Source organism: Eucalyptus grandis, chromosome 3 (genome assembly GCF_016545825.1).
Source record: "Eucalyptus grandis isolate ANBG69807.140 chromosome 3, ASM1654582v1, whole genome shotgun sequence".
Lineage (NCBI taxonomy): Eukaryota > Viridiplantae > Streptophyta > Magnoliopsida > Myrtales > Myrtaceae > Eucalyptus > Eucalyptus grandis.
This window is the reverse complement of record NC_052614.1, coordinates 18,675,086-18,692,665: the sequence shown is the minus strand read 5'-3', so window position 1 is coordinate 18,692,665 and position 17,580 is coordinate 18,675,086. Positions and strand designations below refer to the sequence as shown.

The window sequence follows — 17,580 nt, the reverse complement described above, 5'->3', positions numbered from 1 at the left end:
TTTTTTCCTATTTTTGCTCTTCCGTCCTACCAATAATGGCGTCATGGGATCGGCCAGGGAGCCGCTCTCCCGGAAGGCCGTCTTGCCTTCGCGAGCGACCCTCCCTCTTTCCAAGTGCTACGATCTCTGGAGATGAAAAAACGTGACCCCAAATTTTACTTTCCTCCTTAGAGCTTCGAGTTCGGCCCATGTCGAGAAATCGCGATGGTTTCTGAATGTGGGTTTCTCCGGTTGAGGATTAAAAACAGCGCGGCTGAGACGAGAAGTACCGGCGTGAGGAAAAGCGCTCGTCCCTACCGATCTGAGCATCGCAGTACCCGAAGGAACATGTGCTCGAGTAGCTAATGTGCAACTTCTCATCTCAAAACATTGTCTCAATACCTTGTTTTGGATGATTGACGAGGGCTGAATCGAATTGCTTGTGCATTTGTTGCTTCAGCACCTGATATCGGGTTTGGCGTGGAAGCATTAGATCGACGTCGGTGTGGGCGTGATCGATGCGGACTACAGAGGCCCGGTTGGGGTGATCCTGTTCAATTACTCGGACGTCGACTTTGAAGCGAAGGTGGGTGACAAGATCGCGCGGCTGATTCTTAGTCCGTGATGATAGAGATTAAGGCATATTGTTTAAGTTAAGTAGTTTTTATTTTGTTTTATCATCTTTTCAGGGTTTAGTGAAGTCAGTTATCGGTGCTCCACTCTGTTTTTATTCTGGTTAGTAGATTTGTTTTAGGATTTGAGTTCTCTTGTATAGGGATGAATTCTTTTTGGTTTAGACGGATAGGTATTTCCTTGGTGCCTTACTTATTATGCCTTTTACACAGCAAAGAAACCGGGGAGAAAAGAAATTGAGATTGGGTGCCAGACAAGTGATTCAAAATACTAATCAACTGGAGATGAACAATAAGTATGGGTTGTACCTGTCCATTGCAAGAAGGGTTTGTTGTGGATTTTCTCCCTTGCATGAACACAGCATGCGTTAGGTTTGCTGGTGGCGAAAGGAATATTAAACAAGCGGGAGCCAAGATTATTGTGTTCAGTCGTCTACTGATTTCCTGGGGCATGAATTTTTGTCTTCCTAGCTCAAAGCACTCTTTGCCTTCCTCGTCAAGTGCTTGAGTCAAAATTATTTGATGACACTGATACTTGGATATTCATACCTGTTAAGTTGTTTTTCCTGTATATAGGAAGTATCTTACACTCCTTTGATATGAGAGAATTGGATTGTCGAGATTAACCAATGTCCAGATATTTGCCTTTTTTATCTCTGCTTTTGGGTGATAAGCTGGTGGAAATTTTGCTCTTCATTGAGTGTATTTCATTGTTATGCTGTGCTAAATGCTGATAAGTTCCTCTGGGTTAGTCAGAGTATTATGACTGGTGGCTATTTATTATACCTGTACCAGATTTTTACCTTCACGATTGTTATTAGGATTGCTAACTGTATAGGAGGCAATTAAAAAGATGTAAGTTGGTCACATTGACAATCATTCCCAGATTGGATTAGGAGTAAGACCATTGGAGATGTAGGATGGGATTCCTAATCCCAGTCCACCTACTTTGCCTATTTAATTAGGACTCAACCTCATAGTAAATCAAATTAGGCCCCATTTCTTGTCGTGCATGACCAATTGTACATCTGAAACAATATCTAAAGGATGAACCTGCTTATTGGGGCTAACTTTGGGGATTGAACTGTGAGGGGATTATAAATAAAATTGAGGTGTTGCCCTCATCCTGAATTAGATTGGATGGAAGATTTAATTGGTGGTTGTGGCAAGGCTGAAAATACTTTCTATGCAGACTTGGGAGAGTCCATATGCTTCCACCTGGATTAAAATTAACCTCTTATTGCTGCAGTTGGATGTGAGGTCTACTTTCATGAGAACTTCGGTTGGGGCATATGGGAGGTCCGCTGTGCCTCCACAACCAGCAGTGCAGCACAATGCCATCACCTTTGTACTGCAACCATCTCTTCTTGCTATGGAATTATTTTTTAGGTCATAGCATATAGCTCTTCACCTTGTCTATTTCTTTCACCCTCCTCTCTTCATCTTTTCAATACCATCATCTGGCTTTGCTTTCATTTTGTTTTCTTCTTTTCTTTTGCCATCATCAGCAGTGCAGTCTTATGATTATTGATCCAAAGTGTGGTCCAGTTTTTATCATTTGGGATCGATCTTAACAACAGTTACCTTAAGGGTTTTAGACGTATACTGCAGCGATTGTCTCCCATATGTGTACTGATTAGATCTTATACTGTAGATTTGTGTAGTCGTAATATGCCATCATGTATGACTATTTGAAAAACGAATCTCATTGGCATATCTATACGGGTGTTGGTTCTTGGCAATCTCTAGAGATGCTAGAACCAGGCCTGGTGCTCATGCTGTTTGCAAGTTTTTTCAATTGGCTGGGATCCTCGTGATTGTATTTGTATTGCACCTTGCTATTACCCCTTTAATTCCTTTTTTTACTCTATTTTCTTCCTAGATGAATAATTTTTCTTGCTGTTAATTAGATAGTTCAACTGAAAGTTGTAATTGTGCTCCAGAGATAATCAAGTAATGAATTAATTTGATGGTGACACTTAACTCCGTTGCTGCTGGGAAGGTGAAAAAGTGAAATCAAACTCTATTGTGGCTCATGTTTGTGAGCAATCTGTTTTGGTTTCATGGTTTCTGTAGCTAGTTTCATTATGCAGCTATATGTCAAAATTGAGAGAGTGCGGTTGATAAAGAAACTGGCAAAAAGCAAAGGAAGAAGGTCTTATAGCAGAAGCTGCTGATTTAATACAAGAAATTGCAGGAGCTAGAAGTTGAATTCTGGTGTCTTTGATCTTGTAATTGGTTTTCCCTTGTCCAATATTATGAGTGGTCTGAATTGCTGTGGAAAATTTTGGAGCATTGGCAAATACAGAGAAAATCGCCTTTATCCTTGAACATGTACTGGATTTTTGTATTGCTTTTAGCCGTTTATGCTCTCTTACTATGATCAGTTTTCTGATGGATGGTTTTGCAGGTTCTTTTAAGCTTAGATTGCCAGGACTATGTCCAGGCACAGATCCAAAAAATTAGCCCCCGGTGTTTGATGCGGATCCTTCCAAAGAGAAGAAAAAGCCTAAAGAAGGGGAAAGTATTCTGGAAGAAGTGCCAGCTGATATGCCGTCACTTCTGGAGCTGAAACGGATATAATAAGAACCCATGATATGGTGAATTGATGCTTTACTTATTCTAATGTTGTATCTACTATTCTTAACTAGAATTTTTTTGCCGATCAAGCGCTACCTGGTATTCAGGTTGTGGTTCAAGCCATGGTTTTATTCATCTGTCGCATTCTCTTTTTCCTTTCTGTCTTTACTGCAAACTCTGATGTTAGAACTGTACTTAATGGATTTGAACACACATCTTACCTCACATTCATGTGGTTAATGATGTAATTATTACTCTCATTACAGTGGTTTGCTATATGGCGATTTATGAGATTCCATCAGCAAAGGGGAAACCCAGAGCTGTGGATACCAGTAAAGCTCTTTCATATGAGGCTTTGTCAAGTCTTCACTGATTTTTTCAAGGCACAGCTATTCATTCCGTGATTTAATTAGTCGCAGGTTCTAAGGAAAATCTGCTGGTGTTTAGTTCAGTTGCCACATGATTGGTTGCAGTCAAGCCTTTGTGATACTTTAGAAGATATAAATATCTCAGAAATTCCGCAAATCAGGTACATCTTTGAATTGCTTCTAGTATTTGGTCGTACATTTTCTTGCAATAGGTCAATAATCTGCCATGGAATTTGGTTGGCCGTACCTTTATTATTTTAATCCGGGTTGCAGCTGAAACAATTGGTCGCAATGGAGGTCTGCTCTTTGGAGTAATTTCAGAGATAAATTTGAGAATGAGAAAACCATGCTCAAAGGTGCACTTGTTAAGAAGGCAGCAAAAGATCATAGACAGAGAATAAGCAAACATGTAATTACAGAACTTTGTCGTTTTTTTCCCTTGCTTTCTTTGGATCATCATGCTGATGCGACTTACTCTATTTTCTGCAGAATTTTATTGTTGTTTTGAAGTATTACTTGAGGATTACCTTGAGGAAACTTGCATAGCTGTTATGCCTCAGCATCTAGGTTGATTATGTTAAACATTTATTTATTTCTCTTATCAATGACAATCTTTATGACTGATTACCTAGACCCCTCATTTAACCCTGGGCAACTTCTCTGCCCCTGATACCTGCGGGTTATGGTTGCTAGATTTGGATACAAGTTCCAAAAAATTGGAAAAGAGGCTTTGGTGCCTTGAAGGCCAAGGCTTGTCTTGAGTTTGAGAATGTCGTGCTTGTAGTTTTTTCTGTGAATATTTCAGACCGATATATATGCATACACACTATGCTTAGTCAACTTCTCAAAAAATTTGTCGTAGCTATCAATGTCAATGTCTGGCATTGTGAAACCATTTCTTGTCCCATGGAGCCTGAATTTCTGATGCGCTTTAGAAGTGTGGGAGGAGCTCTGCTATGATTCACCATTTCCAGTGTTACAAAAGTATATCTCGTGATTAGAGCTTTCTTAATTTGCTCAGACATCTATGTAGCTGAATCACTCAACGAAAGGAACTCTGTTTTTGGGGTTCTGTTACCACTGTTGTAGAGAGCTTTAATCATTCATATGCCTCAATCTATTAAATCATCACTATCATCTGCTAGAGAGACAGCATAGTAGTAATTATACAAGCCTATATATTCTATCAGCATGACCTGTTAGTTCTATGACCATTCTAGGAAGCTGAAAAGCATCTCATCAAAATGGTTATTTCCAAGTCCCTACTGGGAAAGATAGACCTGCCGATGGGTGCTGTCTGTTTCCAGACAACAAAGGAGAGCAATGACATCTTGAACTCATGGGCTACAAATTTGGAAAAGCTCTTTGATCCTGTTGAGGAAAGCTGCCACCAAGTCCACAAGCAAACTATGGTTCATATGGCTGCTTTGCAAGATGTTCTTAGTTGAATGAATGACCTCTCTTCCCATGAGCCTCCCCCTCTCTTACCAAAAGAGAGAAGCTGAAGAGTGCGGTTTCACATTGTCCTCTGAAGTGGGGACTAAAGATATCATAGAACTCTCGTGTAGCTCTCTTAAATTTGATAGCATATTTTGCAGGTGGACCAGATCTGGGCCTTGTTTTGGACTGAAATGATGCAGAATACACTTTCTTTTCATCTTTCCTCTTCCCCCCTCCTTGTAATTGAAGATTTTTGGACTATCAGGGTCCAGAACTTGTACCAATAGAATTGGTATCAGAACAAGATGTGCACTCATTACAACAAAAGTATGCACTCATTACAACAAAAGTAAGTGCCTTGTTACCAAATTTTGGTTCTCTGTACAAATTTTGCTGGTGTTAGTGTTGTTCTAACATCAGAGATAATATTAGCTCTCAAAAGTAAAGCCGAGTGAATGTTATTTTGTATTTCATTTCACATTTGAATTTTGTTTTCAACAGAGAGCCTGCTTGCTTTGGACTTAATCTTGACCATTGGCAGTTCTAAAAACCACTTTTTAGGGAGCTTATATATTGTCAACGGACTTAGCTTCTCTCCAGGTTGATGTTGTGATGTCATTTCCAAAAGACACTTTTGTGATATCATTTCTCTCTGAACTTTTAGTCACCAGAATGTGTTTCAATGTCAACTAGTTGACATTTCTCTCAACTCTTGGCATGTATGTGGGTAATAATACAGTAAGAAGCTTGAATATTGAGGATAATGTATTTGTTTTACTACTTTGTTAAGATTTGGACTTTTGGTTGACGAAATATAGAAACCATCACATTTTGGCTATGAATCTCAACATTTAATTAAATTGATCAATCATTTGTTGTCTCAAATCCCCTTTCTTTACAAGAGAAGATGTTAAGGGTTTAAACATTGGGTCTCAGAGCAAAGTGGGGCAAGAATGACTCCTATAGAAAGCATCATATAGTACCCGAACTTTTATTTGATTCATGGGACATATTTAACTAATGAATGAAATATTGTTTTTGCGCGGGGGGGGGGTGTTTGAATGAATTAGGAATTTAAAATGTTTGTGCTGATAATAGGTGTCAAATATTTATTTGATTTAACGTTGCTTGTGATTAGATAGCACATTGATAGATAAGCATCGCTATTAATACCTAAATTTTGGTTGCCCAATTAGTTGTTTATTGCATTAAAAAAATTAGGGATTAATTTTTAACATCTAAACAAAAATATTAGAATTAGATTGCATATCATAGTTTTAGAAGCATTTATTATTTAGTTTTTTTTATTGCATTTGCATTGGATCGATGATAGATGAATTTGAATTGATGGTTCTGAACTTTAACTTAGTGAGTTTGGCCAAACTCATTATTCTTTAGGTGACTGAAATCATGTGTGCCATGTTAGTCATTTCATACTATTACCAAGATTTGATAATAAATAGTTGGCAATAATCTTTGGGGTAGATGTGCGTACGTACATTTGGGAAAGTTCGGTCAAGAATGTACCTATGAGTAAAGAAGTGAGTACATGCTCTTAGGAGGTTTTATAAGCTAGGCTGGTTGCCAAAGCAGCACAAGTAAGCTAATATTATATAGCTATAATACACTAGGTGTCAACGTAATCACTCCTTGTTGTCGTGTTTAATGCAGTTCCTCTCAGTTTTTCAAATCACATCTTCTAATGCTAAATAAGCTAATATTGAATCCTCCTCTATTGTGCTGTGAAAAATTATTTTTTGGTGAAGAAAATATTGGTGAAGAATGTCAACACGAAATAAAAAGTCTGGCAAAAGATGACATAAAGGAAAAAAAAAAAAGTATCACTAAATAACCATATGAATATGGAGCATTGTTGGCCTAGAATTTATTAATGAGACACCAAAAGAATAAAATTTATGTAAAATGTTAAAAGCTATTAATTTAAGGGGAGAGATACAAGTGGCTTGGGTGGATGATAAAGATTTGATAATTTTTTATCAAACTTTTAAGTAAAAATAGTATAGAGAAATCTAATTTAAGGAAATCATTTTGAAAAATATTTATTTTAGAGTTACCTTTCTAGACGTATAAAAATAAAAGCCTCCTGCAGACTTTTAATAACAAAATCCTGTATAATCCCCCGAATTATACGCTCTTGTCTGACTCATGTAAATTAGCAGTGCAAGATCAGCTATTACAAGAAATTACCAGACCAAGGTTGCTTCTCTCTCTCTCTCTCTCTCTCTCTCTCTCTCTCTCTCTCTCTCTCTCTCTCTCTCTCTCTATGTAGAGTTTCCCTCTACCGTCAATGGTAGTTTTGCTTCAATTTACTTCAGAACCCTAATTTTCAATTCCACTCTCCATCTTTGATCTATGCCACCTCGAAGTTCGTCGTCTACCCCTTTCCTTTGAACTTTCGACATCTTGCTTTCGTCTTTCTATTTCTTTTGGGGACCTCGATGAGGTTTCTTCTCTAACCAGCGATGAATTCTTTTAACCCTCCTAATCTCCCTACTGAATTGCATGTCGACGATTCTACTTTTGCATGATGAAGACGTTGCTTTTGCTTCCGTTGCTCTTCTCAGCTATCAATTCCGTTAGCTTCATTTCCTCTCCGCTGAACATTTAAGATCGTTACCTCTCTGTTGAACTAGCCCAATGTCCCCATCACATCCGTTAATTTTCTATCACATACCCAGCATTCTACTCTCCTTTGCATGCCGACGACAACCCTTTCCCCCTCTGTTTTCTGAATTGAGACTGTCCTCATGGAACTTCCCGCAAAGGAAGGGCAAGCTCGCATTGCTGCCCTTTGTAACAGATTGGGACGATTGTGGTCAGAGCAGGACATCGACACTTGGGATGAGTAGCCTCCCCTGGAAAAACTTGAAGAATGCCGAAGGATATTAGTCGGTAAGATTTTATCAAACTCCTCTATTAATCTAATAGCATTTCAGAGTGCAATGCAACGTGCATGGCATACAGATTATGTGCAAATCACTCAATAGGAAATGGATATCTATGTCGCGAAATTCAAGTTAGAGAGTAATAAAAGGAGAATAGAAGAGGGAGGACCTTGGCGTTTCTCTAATAATTTGACGGTTTTTCAACCCTGGAAGCCGAACACACCTCTTCATTGTTATGATTTTTATAAATGTGCATTATGGATCCAAGTATTTGGCCTTCCCCTGGAATGGTGCACAACCCAGATGTTAAGCAAAGCAGTCATAAGTATTGGCAGAATGCTGGAAGGCCAGTTTGACACCAAAGATGGAACTACTTCAAAAGTTGGTCGGGTTAGAGTAGAACTTAACTTAAGTGATCCTTTAAAACCTGGCCAATTGATTCGGATTGCAGGCAAAGCACTATGGCTAGACTTCCGTTATGAACAGCTTCCCCACTTTTGTTATTCATGTGGAATAATGGGACACTATGCCATGTACTGTCCAACCATACATTTTACCGAAGCCAAGATGGAAGGTAAGGAGAAGATGGCCTTCGGTCACTGGTTGCGAGCTGAAGTTAATCAGCATAGTCCGTACTGGAACACTTTCTATGAAGGCAGCCCTCTCTTTGATGACACAGATGATGTTGTGCCAAAAACTCCACCCTTCATAACATCACAAGTACATGCTCTACCCCCACTGAAAGTCATCACATCTAAGGCCGACTATCAGGTAGTTACGGAAAGCAAGAAGCCAATCACTGCTGATATGATTCAAGGCTCATCCAAACAGAAAGGCATCCAAACAGTCTATCCAAAGAACGAATCAAGTATCCTGAATTTTCCTATGGATAGAACTAAAACTAGGCACCAATACTTACCGATTGTAGATACAGGGAACGCCGTGAGACTGCATCAGGATTCTTCTGCCATCCCTCCTCCCTTGACAGAGTCCACCAGAGGTGTTGTGGTCACGGTCCCTGCTCTACAAACTGTGCTGCACAATGTCCAGCAAGAAATGTTTCAACGGCCGACGAATGCCAAGAAGACTAAACCATCTCGTGTTGCAACCAAAACAGGGACATCGAAGAAATTGAAGCGATATAATCCATATGATGCTGGTACCCACAGATTGGACTCAATTGATGACAGTATGTTACTGGATACTCCTGTCTTAATGGAGGACGAAGTTAGGAACCGGGCTGAGGTGGCTTGCCCTAAAAAGCCACCAGTAGAACAATGAAGCTTATATGCTAGAACTATTAGGGATTGGCCTCTTCCCTGATAGTTCATGCACTAAAGGCCCTAGTGGCCAAAGAGAGGCCGGATGTACTTTTTTTTTTTTTTTTTTATGGAAACCAAGAACCGAGATCCGTTTCTTTTCAAAATGCAGCGTCAACTTTAGTTTCCTTTTTCTCATATCGTTAATCCAGTAGGCATTGTTGGTGGATTGGCTATATTTTGGCATTCTCACATATCTCTTCAGGTGGAACTTTCTACATCCGACTTTATGATTCTATATGCACTGAATATGGGAAAGGAACTACTATGAGACTCACCTGTGTACATGCTCCAGCAACTCCTCAATCACGTCAGCCCTTTTGGACAGCTCTTCGTCGAATTGCATCCATCAACTCATTACCTTGGATCTGTGCCGGGGACTTCAACGAAATAGCCTATCCTTGGGAGAAATTAGGTAAATGCCCCCTTGATTTTTGTCGAATGCAAACCTTTAGAGAGGTACTACATGATTGTGCATTAATGGATATTGACAGCAAGGGATGCGCCTTTACCTGGATGAATTACCGTGAGGGGAATGAGCTGGTTAAAGAGAGATTGGACAGGGTTCTTTGTAACTGGACCTGGAGGATTGCTTTCTCTGAGGCAAAAGTATGTGCTTTACCTGCAGTGGGTTCGGATCACAGTTCGCTGGTTCTTTCGACTGACACTATAAAACACAGAAAATGGAAGACTTTCTACTTCGAAGCTTACTGGTTGCAGCATCAGGATTGTCAAGGAGTCATCGACACAGCTTGGTCTTCAGCTGGTGCAAAGGGCTATAACCTGCCAAAAATGCTAAAACAAGTCAGTTGGGCTCTTCTGAAGTGGAGTAGAACCACTTTTTCAAAAGCAAGTGAGCAGATTATATCTTTACAGCAGCAACTTTAGATGTTAACTAACCAGACTACAACTACAATAGATCAACAGAAAATCTCTGAGCTGAAAGGTTTACTCCATAGTGCATGGCAGCAGGAAGAACAATATTGGACAATGCGATCAAGGATTAATTGGCTTCGGTGGGGTGATAAAAATACAAAAAAATTTCATGCCACCACCATTCGAAGGCGAAATAGAAATAGAATAAGGATGCTAATGGATGAACAACAAAGATGGGTTCGAGATGATCAGCTTCTGAAAGACATGACACTGGAATTTTTCTCTACGCTCTATAAATCTGAAGGCAATCGTGACTATCGGCCTATCCTACAAAAATGTGAGTGTGTTGTAACAGCAGGCTATGAACCAGCAACTTATTTCTGATGTTACTCAAGAGGAAATTTGTACCGCTGTTTTTCAGCTAGGGAAATCTCGGGCCCCCGGTCCCGACGGTTTTAATGGATTGTTTTACCAACAGTATTGGGAAATATTAAAGGACGACATCTTTTCCTCGGTGAAGCAGTTTTTTCAATCTGGTTTATAACCCCCTGATCTCAACAAAACTATCACCACTCTCATACCGAAAGTCCCTAATCCAGAATGTCTGGATCAATACCGACCCATTAGCCTTTGTAATTACGCTTATAAGATTATTTCCAAGGTGTTAACCAACAGACTAAAGCCTTTCTTGCCTGACATCATTTCTATGGAACAAAGTGCATTTGTTAGTGGCCGTCAAATACAAGACAACATTTTAATCGTGCAAGAGACTCTACATCAGCTCAAGAGACGGACTAGAAAGAAAAAATTCCGGGCTGTTGTCAAGATGGACATGTCAAAAGCATACGACCGTGTTGAGTGGGACTTTCTCAAAGACTACTTATCCAGGTTAGGTTTTCATCCCATTTGGGTTCAGTGGACTATGCAGTGCATTACTACCGTTTCCTTTAGTGTCAAATTTAATGGCACTCAGCTACAATATTTCCAACCATCACGAGGGATTCGACAGGGAGATCCTTTATCTCCCTATCTCTTTATTCTAATGGCAAACATGTTAAGTACTCTCATCCATCAAGCTCTCAATATGGGTAATCTTAAAGGTATCCAATTAAACAGATGGTACCCTACGTTGACTCACTTGTTCTTTGCCGACGATGCTATATTCTTTTTAGATGGATCAAGACAAGAATGTCACGAACTAACCAATATTCTCAATCGCATTGTTCCGGCTACGGGACTGTGCAATCAATCGAAATAAATCAGGTATTTTCTGTAGCAAAGGCTGCCCTTCCCAACTACAGGATAACTTAGCACAAGAACTTCGAATCCCGGTATTAGCTAAAACAGGAAAATACCTTGGGATCCCGTCGGACTGGGGAAGATCTAAACGAGATATGTTTGCTTGGATACTAGGGAAAGTCAATGCCAAGTTAGATGGATGGAAAGAGAGAATAATTTCTAAGGGTGGTAAGGAAGTTCTTATTAAAAGCGTCAAGGTGCGAAGCGATACCTCAATTTGCTATGTCTATTTTTAAGATCCCTATCTCGCTCTGTAAATCCATTGAAAAAAAGATAGCACGGTTTTGGTGGCAAAATGATAGCAGAAAGTCTGGAATCCATTGGAAAAGCTGGGAAGTATTAAAGACTGAAAAACAGATGGGTGGTCTGGGGTTTCGTGACCTTGTGGCTTTTAATAAAGCCATGTTAGGTAAACAGGCTTAGCGACTCCTAAATCAGCCTACTACGTTATGGGCTAATCTGTTCAAAGGTTTGTATTTTCACTCAGGGGATTTCCTAATAGCCCCAAAAGGTACTCGCTCTTCCTGGGGTTGGCAGAGTATTCTTGTTGGACGGGATTCTATCTTACCTTCGATTCGATGGTCAGTGGGCAACGGATCTAGCATCCGAATTAGAGAAGACCGATGGCTACCTAAAGGAAAAATCGGAGGATCTGCTGCTGCTGAACAGGAACCTCAAAAGGTCTCTGAGTCGATTGATTCTAATACTCACCTATGGAATCCGAGCATCGAGTCGTTTCTTTGATGGTGATACTATAGCAGAGATTATAAAGATTCATATTAGACGTAGTTTTGTATCTGACAAAATCATTTGGCCGTGTACAACTCAAGGAAGTTACACTGTCAAAAGTGCTTATTCTGTTCTCAGGCAGGTTAATCTCTTTACCCCTATATCTAAGCCATCTTCTTCTTATCAGCCACCAAAGCTCATCTGGAAAAAAATCTGGAAACTCCAAATACCTCCTAAAGTTAAACTTTTTCTTCAGTCATTATGCCAGAATGCCCTTCCCACTAGGGACAACCTTTTTCGACGAAAACTCTGCCCCGATCCCATATGCACCCTCTGTTCAACCCAGCAACCCGAAACCTCATAGCACCTTTTTTTATTATGCCCTTGGACCTCCCAGGTCTGGTCCCACCCCCAGATCAGCAACCCCATTCTACCAGCAGAAATTAATCGCATAGAAGACTGGCTAGCTACCATATTTGTTAATAAACGGAAGTTACCTGGATTCGAGCTCATCGCCACACTACTGTGGAATGTATGGAAGTCCCGCAATAGGTTTATCTTTCGCCATCAGACTCCTGCTCCATCCTATGTTATAGCTGAAGCACGAAGTCAGGCCCGCACTGCTGTCATGTCTTCTATTTCTATATATCGAAATCGCCCAGATCTGGATAGTTTATGGCGTCCCCCTAATCCCGATGTTCTGAAGATAAATGTTGATGGGGCTTTCAAGCCAGGAAGTGATCAAGGATTAGTAGCCTTCATTTGTCGAGATCATAAAGGATATATCATTGAAGGATTTACAAAAACAGTACATGCATCTTCTGCTTTGCAGGTGGAGGCTCAAGCCCTGTGTTTCGCCCTCAACCACTTGATCAACACAAACCAGACCTCCGATCCCCTTATCATCGAATCAGACTGCCTTGTTATGGTGGAAGCGGTGAAAGATCCCCAACTGTCACCATGGGAGGTTCGCCCCTTGATCGCTGAAGCTGCTACCCTTCTCCCTCGTCTCGTAAAATCGCGGATTAGGTTTTGCCGCAGAGAAGCCAATGCTGCTGCGGATTGGGTTGCTAAGGCCCATGACAATGGTCTTTTGATGCCTTCTTGGGCTTCCTTTCCCCCGTCTCTTTTGCTCGATATTTTAGCCTTTGATGCTTTTCATCTAGGTTGTAATGTTCCTTTTATCTAATATATCGCAATTTTCTGACCAAAAAAAAAAAAAAATTTAGCAGTGCAAGTTCATCCAGTCCTGGATCTCTCAAATTTCAATGAAAGCGCGTGGAAATTCGAAGCACCTTACCCAGTAATATAGTGCGAATCGTGGAGATCACGGCAGGAGCATGTGAGTGTTGCTCGTCAGTTCTCTTTTCCACATTTTCTTATTAATATAAAAAGCCAGTCAAGTCACGATGCCGCTGAGTATTGCGTGTCTCCAAGTCACGATGCTGCTCCGACCACACAAAAAAAGAAGAAGTCACGATACCGCGGAAATTACGCGTGCAGTGATTACTCTGTTCGCGGCATGCCTCACAGCAGTTCGATTAGCATGAAGAGTTTTGGACCGTTGGATGACAAGAACTCGAACATTGTTCAAGCACTCATATTAAAGAATGTCTTGTGTTGGTAATCTTACTTTGAAGGCTGAAAATCGGGAGGGATCCCAGGGTTCTGCTGTTTGAGCACTCCTCAGGTAGTCAACCGACTCCTTGCTCTTTTCTGTTTCCTACTTTGATTGCTCCATTTTCTTCTGAGTAAGCAAGAGGTGTGAGAGTTCTTTTATTTTCGTTCGAATTAACTGAGTCATGAAAGACATTTGTGCGATTCGCAGATCTGGACCGTGAAGGCTGGCTTTCTTTCAAGGCTCTGCTTGATCAATCTCTTATTTTAAAACAGAATAAGAATCTCGTTGGTTAATCACTCCATGATGTCCATCCAATCAAGAAGAAGGTAAATGGTCTTTCCGTTCTCTTCCTTTCTCTCCGATTCCTTTCGTTTTTCTTTTTTTTCACGTCATTTCCCTCTCAACTTAAATTGCCAATTGAATTGTAAAAGAGAAGAACCCACTCACTCAGAAGATCCGAATTCCAGGGCGTCTTCCTCATCGAATTCTCCGCATGGAGGAGATCATGAAGGGGGAGACAAACGGCCGAAAGGGAATGCCTACGAAGTGTTCTTGAGCTTTAGAGGGATAGACACACGCAAAAATTTCACTGATTATCTCTATACTAGTCTTATCGACGCAGGAATTCACGTGTGCAGAGACGACAATGAGCTCCGTGTTGGTGAGGAGATTGGTCCGGAGCTTCTCTGCAGCATTACACAGTCCACGATCTCTATCCCAATTATTTCCGAGAACTACGTTTCCAGCAAATGGTGCCTTTGTGAGCTAGTTCAGATGTTAAAGTGCAAAAGGAGTAAAGGGCAAATAGTGTTGCCCATATTTTACAAAATGGAACCCTCACAAGTGCGACATCCTACAGGGAGATTGAGAGAAGCTATTGAGGCACGTAAAAAAAGAATACGGAGGAAATGGTTGTGAAGGAATGGGAAGAAGCACTCAAAGAAGTCAGCTCCTTGAAAGGATGGGAATCGGAGAAAATTGACAATGGGTACCTTATTCTCCAACAAAATGTTGTTTAATTTTCATAAATAGATCTTTCCTGAAAAAGAATAGACATATTGCTATCCTAAATTGATATTCATTGTTATTTGACAGGCATGAAGGAACATTGGTTAAAATTATTGTGGAAAAGGTTATGGGCGAGTTAAAAGACTTTTTCAGCTAAATGTTAGTGAACAATTAGTGGGAATCGAGGATCATGTGCAACAAATTATGAGCAACATAGATGCCGAATTCAATGGTACAAAGATTATTGGAATTTATGGAATGGGCGGCATCGGTAAGACTACTCTTGCAAAGGTGTTATACAACAGACTCTCTAGTCATTTTGACTATCGTAGCTTCTTGGCAAATATCCGAGAAACATCCCAGCGTAAGGGTATTGAATGCGTACAAAAGCAACTCATTTATGACATAACAAGAAGTTCATGTGATGTGTCTAATGTCGACGAAGGAGTTAGCGTCATCAAATCTCAATTTATGAGAAAGAAGGTCCTAGTTCTTTTGGATGATATGGATGATAGTACTCACTCGAATGCTTTGGTCGAGGATGGAGGTTGGTTTGAAGTGGGAAGTCTAGTCATCATCACAACTAGAAACAAAAACATTCTCGATGAAGGTAGGGTGGGCTACACGTACCAACTCAACGAGTTATCTTTAGATCAATCATTGATTTTATTTAGTAGACATGCCTTTCGAAAGGATTATCCTCCAAGTGATTATGAGGGTATCTCTCGTGATGTTGTATCTACTACTGGGGGGCTCCCATTAGCTATTGAAGTTATAGGTTCGTTCTTATGTAGAAAGAGAGAAGACGTATGGAAAGGTACATTAAAAAAATTAAAGAAAGTGCCCCATGAGAAAGTGCAAGAGAAGTTGAAAATAAGTTATGAAGCATTAGAATATAGGGAACAACAAATATTCTTGGATATAGCATGCTTTTTCGTCGGATCACATAAACAAAATCCAACTTATATGTGGGATGCTTGTGATTTTTTCCCTGGGATGGGGATTGAAGTATTAAGTCATATGTCCCTAATTAAAATTGACGAAGATGGAGAGCTATTGATGCATGATCAATTGAGAGATCTTGGAAGGGAAATTGTTTATCTAGAAAATCCAAGGGAGCCTCAAGAGCGTAGCAGATTGTGGATCTATGAGCAAGCCCTAGATGTGCTTGACAATTGCAAGGTATGAGTTTTCTCTACTTTTCTTAGTCAGTGAATGTGGGTCCATCTTCCCTTTCTTGTTTGAAATAAAAATAAGTATTAGTCTTGAGTCCCCATAACTTGCTGCTTCTACAAGTGAAAGCGCTTTTTTGATTAATTGTTGTTTTTGCTTGATTCTAGAAATCTATGGTAAAAATGAGCAAAATTTAGATGACTATTACTTCACTGTGAAAAAATCAACATGAAAATGAAAAGATGGCATCAAACATTTGTAGCAATAAAAAGAATCATATATAGAATGTTTGATATTATCAATATTTCTTCCACGTATAATGAAAAACCCTCACCAAAGAAACACATGATAAGAAAGGGACGTTAAACACATGTACCTTTTTGTGATGACAATCTTGTTTTCATTTTGATACGGAGAATTGCAAACAAAAAGTAGGGGAATTGCAAACAAAGTTGAAACCGCCAATTTGCAATTGGTCACCTAAAACAAAATTAAATTTGAGTTTGTAAAATATTAGGTTACAATAAAAGAAACCTGCAGAAGATTCGAGTTCCTTAAGATTACAAATTTTATCAATTTGCATGTTCAAGCTATTCACACAAAAGATCTCATTAATCCATGGGAAAATTGATCAAAATTTAGATGACTACTACTTCAAAGTCAAAAAGCAACACGACAACGAAAAGATAGCATCAAATATCTATAGTGATAAAAAAGAAAAGTAATGATCATGTATAGAACATTCGGTGTTATAGATAATATCAGAAGGTGCAAATTGCAAAGGGCATAGTTGGATGAGGAAAAAGTTCAAGAAATACCACTTGAGCTTCTCATCTTTACATAGATTAGATAAATAATATGCAGCCACAACCTTTCATTTCACAAAATTGATGGGGAGAAGCCTGCGCCATAGTAGTAAGGATCATGTATATAACATTCAATGTCATCAAATTTTCCTTCCACATACAATGAGAAACCCTCAACAAAGAAACACATGATAAGAAAGGAATGTAAAACACGCGTACCTTTTGCGATGACATTCTCATTTTCATTTTGATATTGAGAATCGCAAACAAAGTAGACCCAAAAAGTGAGGGGATTCTACAATTGGGATTCTTTAATTTGATACTTATATCAATGGCAAGTTTGATTGATGTATTTGGGCAGTTAGAGTTGTATTGGTTCACATATACAAAATAGGAGTAAAGGTAGTGTTATTTCGCATACAAAGGGCATGAATTTTGATAGATATATTTGAATTAGTGTGTACATGAAGAGAGGCCTTCCATTGCAGTTGCAAATGGACGCAATCTTGGAAATTTAGAAGGTCCAAATTGCGAAAGGCATATTTGGATGAGGAAAAAGTTTGGATACAACCGCTTGAGTTCACATCTCTACATAGATTAGATAAATGGGATGCAATCACAACCTTGCATTTCACAAATTTGAAAGGGAGGAGCCTATATGCCATAGTAGTATGACAGCAAATTGAAATCAATGCACTTCATCTTATGTCAGTTGGTCTCATCTCATCATTCAAAATTTATGGTCCACAATGTTTCCAAAATGTAGGGTACTAGAAAGATAGAGGCCCTTTCCCTTGGCAAATGTGGTATGGGAAGAACATACACAGCCAAACAACTTTAAAAA

General features: G+C 39.6%; 2 long non-coding RNA genes across 6 annotated transcripts; both read left to right on the top strand.

The window, feature by feature from the left end:
* On the top strand, positions 1–5,210 carry LOC104436774. 5 transcript variants are annotated; one of them, XR_005549436.1, is made up of 6 exons: positions 1–346; positions 440–565; positions 3,022–3,211; positions 3,458–3,720; positions 3,833–4,126; positions 4,867–5,210. It is a non-coding gene; the product is annotated as an uncharacterized LOC104436774 (long non-coding RNA). The 5 variants fall into 5 exon arrangements; XR_005549432.1 differs by having other exon boundaries at positions 4,780–5,210; XR_005549433.1 differs by having other exon boundaries at positions 2,688–3,211; positions 4,780–5,210.
* Positions 5,211–13,657: 8,447 nt separating this feature from the next.
* Positions 13,658–14,831, top strand: LOC120291410. Its single transcript, XR_005549440.1, has 3 exons — positions 13,658–13,818; positions 13,957–14,075; positions 14,186–14,831. It is a non-coding gene; the product is annotated as an uncharacterized LOC120291410 (long non-coding RNA).
* The last annotated feature ends 2,749 nt before the right edge of the window (positions 14,832–17,580 follow it).